Here is a 5,645-nt window from a genome sequence, read left to right on the forward strand (position 1 = left end):
GAGTGCTAGGCTCTTACATCAATCCCAATCCTGGGAATTGTGGGAGTAGCATCTTGAGACCTAACATACATGCCAACAATTTTGAGCTCAAACCACAGCTAATCACTCTTGTTCAGAATAACTGTTCATTTGGAGGAAATGCTCAAGAAGATTCTAACCAACATCTAACCACATTTTTGAGAATATGTGATACGATGAAGGCTAATGGTGTCCACCCGAACACCTATAAGCTTCTGTTGTTTCCCTTTTCTCTCAGGGATAAAGCATCAAAGTGGTTGGAATCATTTCCTAAGAAGAGTTTGACAACTTGAGAAGAAGTAGTGAATAAGTTCTTGGCAAGATTCTACCCTCCCCAAAGAGTTAACAGATTGAGAGCTGAGGTGCAAACCTTTAGACAACAAGATGGGGAATTCTTTATGAGGCATGGGAGAGATACAAGGAGTTGACAAGAAAATGTCCTCCAGACATGTTCAATTAATGGGTACAACTACACATTTTCTATGAAGGATTGACACAAGAATCAAAGAAGGCTTTAGATCACTCTTCAGGAGGCTCTCTCAACAAGAAGAAGACAATCGAAGAGGCCATAGACATCATAAAAACTATGCCCAACAATGAGTACTTCTATGCATCCGATAGAAATCCAAGAAGGGGAGTAATGGAGCTCAACTCTATGGATGCTCTGCTGGCTCAAAACAAGATGATCACAGCTCAACTAGCCGCTCTAACCAAGTAGATGGAGAAGAATCAAGTCTCAGCTATCCAAGCCCAAGCACCTATGCAGGAAGAAGACACCTCAGAAGTTGAATGTGAATGGAAGCAAGCCAACTATGTCAACAATTCATCCAGATCAGACTACCATATGACCCCAATGCCAAAACATACACCCAAGTTGGAAGAATCACCCAAATTTTGGGTGGGAAAACCAATAAAACCATAACTAAGATCACAAATCATACCACTCTAACGAATATAACAACCCTAACCATCAATCTAATACCTATAAATCCAACCATAACTCAAAAAATGCACCCTACCACTCTACCCAACAACCATACAACAACCATTCTCAAGATGTATCATCCTCAGCCCCACAACCATGTGATAACAGCAACAACTTTGCAAGATTGGAGGCTGTTATATCACAATTGGTAGGGAGTATTACACTGTTATAAAGAGACAATTGCAAGCTAAAAAAAGATAAATACAATCCAAGAGGAGGCCAGATCCAACATAAGGAACCAAGGGGCAGCAATTTCAAAAATAGAATCACAACTAGGGAGCTTGTCCAAACAGATACCAATGCCCACATATACATTTTCAAGTGATACCATGGCTAACCTAAGAGGGGAATGCAAGGCCATCACACTTAGAAGTGGGAAGGTAGTGGATGAGGCTTCCTCAGACCACAACTTGCAAGGAAAAGAAGCTGTAAATGACTCAGAGACCAAGAAGGAAGAAGCAACACCTGATCCAGCTCTACCAAAGAAAGCCTTGAAGCCCTATGTACTAAAAACACCGTACCCACAAAGGCTGAGAAAAGATGGGAAGGACAGCCAGTTTTCTAGGTTCTTGGAGATCTTTAAGAAGCTTCAAATTAACATACCTTTTACTGAGGTATTAGAGCAAATGCCACTCTATGCCAAGTTTCTAAAGGAGCTCATGACAAGGAAAAAAATTGGGGAGAAAAGGAAACTGTGGTACTCACAGAGGAATGTAGTGCCATTATACAAAAGAAGCTTCCCCAAAAGATGAAAGATCCTGGGAGCTTCCAAATCCCCTGCATCATAGGGGATATCGATATTGAGAAAGTATTGTGTGATCTGGGAGCTAGCATCAACTTTATGTCCTTAGCCATGATGAAAATAATGAGAATTGAAGAAGCCAAACCAACAAGAATGACACTTCAATTGGCTGATAGAACATTTAAGTTTCCTTATGGAGTGGTGGAGGACTTGTTGGTCAAGGTGGGAGAATTCATTTTCCCAGCTGATTTTGTTGTACTTGATATGGAAGAAGAGGCTAACACATCAATCATACTAGAAAGACCATCCCTAGCTATAGTTGGAGCTATAATTGATGTACAAAAGGGAGAGTTAGTCTTAAGATTATATGAAGAAAAGATGGTGTTCAATGTCTTCAAAGCAATGAGCTACCCAAAGGAATCCATTGGTGAATGCATGATGGTGGACACAATTGGAGAAGATAGTTCATGGAGTCCTAGAAGAAGATCAATGTGAGGAAGTTTTAGAGCAAGACCAACAAACAGCATGTGGTGAACTACCACAAGAAATTATAGAAGGCTCAATCATGCTGGACAAGGCAAGCAAGAAGGAAGTGGAAGCACCCAAGTTGGAGTTGAAAACCCTGCCTCCAAGCTTAAAGTATGCCTACTTGAGTGAGGAGCAAAAATAGGAGCTTATCAATATGTTGAGACAACACAAGGATGCCATAGGATGGACACTTTCAGATTTAAAGGGGATCAGCCCTTCAATGTGCATGCATAAAATCCTTCTTGAGGAGGGTGCCAAGCCCTCAAGACAGCAACAAAGAAGATTAAATCCAACAATGAATGAAGTGGTTAAAAAAGAAGTGCTAAAGTTATGGTAAGCAGGGGTGATCTACCCAATCTCAGACAGCCCTTGGGTGAGCCCAGTGCAAGTAGTCCCCAAGAAAGGAAGAATTACAGTTGTGCCAAATGAAAGAAATGAGTTGATACCAACAAGAATAGTGACTGGATGGCGTATGGGCATAGATTATAGGAAGCTCAATGAAGCTACAAGGAATGACCATTTCCCTCTACCCTTCATGGATCAAATGTTGGAAAGGCTGGCTGGACATGAATACTACTATTTCTTGGATGGATACCCAGGCTACAATTATATTGTAGTAAACCCTAAAGACCAAGAGAAAACTTCCTTTACTTGTCCTTATGGTGTTTTTGCATATAGACGAATGTCCTTTGGATTGTGCAATGTACCTACCACATTCCAAAGGTGTATGCTGTCCATTTTTTTTGATATGATTGAAAGGTTTATTGAAGTTTTCATGGATGATTTTTCTGTGTTTGGTGATTCATTTTCTAAGTGTTTACACTATCTTACCTTGGTGCTAAAGAGATGCCAAGAAACTAACCTAGTTTTGAACTGGGAAAAATGTAATTTTATGGTTACCGAAGGGGTGGTCTTTGGCCACAAAATCTCTAAGAAAGGCATAGAGGTGGACAGGGCCAAGGTGGAAGTGATTGAAAAACTACCCCCACCTTGCAATGTCAAAGCAATTAGAAGTTTCTTAGGGCATGCTGGGTTTTATAGAAGGTTCATTAGAGATTTTTCAAAGATTGCGAAACCTTTAAGTAACTTTCTTGTCTCTAATTTGCCTTTTATCTTTGATAGAGAATGTTTGCAAGCCTTTGATGAGTTAAAAAGTAGGCTCTCCTCTGTACTTATTATAGCACCACCTAGTTGGGATTCACCTTTTGAACTGATGTGTGATGCATCAGATTTTGCTATTGGTGCTGTTCTAGAACAAATGAGAGACAAGTTAGTACATGTCATCTATTATGCTAGCAAGGTTCTTAATGAAACCCAAAGGAACTACACCACTGATGACAAGTCATCTTAGCCTAGTTTCACTAGTCTTTTTCTTTTGTTTTCACTTGAATTATGCACTTTCTTGAGGCTTAAGCAAGCCAAATTAGGTAGATTTTCATGCTTCCTTTGATTGAATCAACCATATGTGAATTAAGGCTTTTTCATGAGGTTTGATGCCATAATTGGTGCATATTAGGATAGAATGAACATCTCATGATTTCAAGCATAGCTTTGATGTGTTTTGGTTGATTTATGATAGGTGAAGAAAGCTTGGAAAAGGATTGAAGTGAGAAGGAATGGCTAGAAGCTAAGAGAAGACAAGGAATCAAGTGAAATTGAACCAAGAAGAATGAAGTTGGAGTTGAAGTTAGCCTCAACGTTAGCCCCCTAACTTGGAGGCTAACGTTGGAAGCTCAAAATTTCTCCCAGGGTTAGCCACGTTTGCGCCAACGTTAGCCCCCTAACTTGGAGGCTAACGTTGGCATAAGAAATCACTCCCAGGGCTAGCCAACGTTAGCGCCAACGTTAGCCCCCTAACTTGGAGGCTAACGTTGGCATGAAATCTTACTCCCAGGGTGTGCAACGTTTGCGCCAACGTTAGCCCCCTAACTTGGAGGCTAACGTTGGCGCCACTCCAACTCAAAGCAAGGCCAACGTTAGGGTCAAAGTTAGCCCCCTAACGTTGGCCCAAACGTGAAGTGCAGCAAATTGGTTTTGCTGCTAGAAAAAGTTAGCCATGAAGTTAGCCCCCTAACTTTGAGGCTAACTTTAAAACCCAAATTGGCAAAACTCAATTCCGGTTCAATTGATTCACTTGGGTCTCTCTCCAAAACTTCAAGAGCAATCAACCAAGGCCTCTTTTAACCCAATTCCACCAAGAGCAAAGGCCCAACTCAAGGCTTGAAGATCAAGTGAAGAAAGTGTATAAATAGGCTTAGATTCAATTTATTCGGAGAGCTTCCTTTTAGAAAGTTTTGGAGAATTTCTTTTCTGTTTTGGGAGCTTGAGTGCCTTTGAATTTCTGAGTTTAATTGTTTTCAATTTCAAATACATTTGTCTTGGATCTTGGGTTGGAGAATTGAAGAAATTCTGTTTCAATCTCACCTTGGATCTCTCTTTTGATTTTCACTGTTATTGAATTTCCTTTTCGGCTACTTACTTTCTCATTTATTTCCTTGCAATTTACAATTCCCTTGAGATTGTTCTTGTTGGATCTAGGAAGGCATTGAGATCTAGACTTGGTTTTCTAGTCTCTGGGTCCTGAGATCCAATTTCCCATTTCAATTTTCTGTTTCTTGCTTTAATTACTCATTTAATTTTCTATTTCGAATCTGTTTCAACCCATTCCCCATTACTCTTCTGTTTAATGCAATTTACATTCTCTTTGTTTAGATCTTGCAAATCCAAGTCCCAATCCCCTTTACATTTCAAGTCATTTACAATTCTTGCCATTTAAGATTCTTGCAATTTACATTTCTTGCAATCTAAGTTTCTGCCATCTAATTCCTTGTTCTTTAAGATACAGCAATTTAATTCTTGTTCTCTTTACTTTCAATGCAATTTAAATTCTGCAACTCAATCAACCAAATCTTGATCCGCTTGACTAAATCAACCACTAAGCTAAAATTGCTCAATCCTTCAATCCCTGTGGGATCGACCTCACACCCGTGAGTTTTTATTACTTGATACAACCCGGTACACTTGCCGGTTAGATTGGTGTTGTTTTTGGGAGAGATTCATTCCTCAAACCAAAATAATTCCCATCAAGTTTTTGGCGCCGTTGCCGGGGATTGATTAGATTGACAATGATTAAGTGAGGTGGTTATTTAGATCAAGCACTTTTTCTTAATTTTTGACTAACCCACTAACTGTTTGAAGGTTTGCCTCTACTAGCCCACTAACCATTTGAAGTTTTGTCTCAACTGATTACACTCAATTTTCAAAAAAAATACCACTGTATGTTCCGTTTGTTGAATTATGTCATAGAAAAAAAGAGAGGCACGAGGGAAGGCTGTCATTGAAGAAGAGATTTCGAGAGAAAAACACCACAAC

General features: G+C 39.8%; 1 non-coding gene across 1 annotated transcript; it reads right to left on the minus strand.

Annotated features, from left to right (window-relative positions):
* Positions 1–365: 365 nt before the first annotated feature.
* On the minus strand, positions 366–476 carry LOC130978272 (small nucleolar RNA R71). The gene has a single exon (XR_009085925.1). It is a non-coding gene; the product is annotated as a small nucleolar RNA R71 (small nucleolar RNA).
* Between the last annotated feature and the right edge of the window lie 5,169 nt (positions 477–5,645).

This window comes from Arachis stenosperma, chromosome 4 (assembly GCF_014773155.1).
Source record: "Arachis stenosperma cultivar V10309 chromosome 4, arast.V10309.gnm1.PFL2, whole genome shotgun sequence".
NCBI classification, from domain to species: Eukaryota; Viridiplantae; Streptophyta; class Magnoliopsida; order Fabales; family Fabaceae; genus Arachis; species Arachis stenosperma.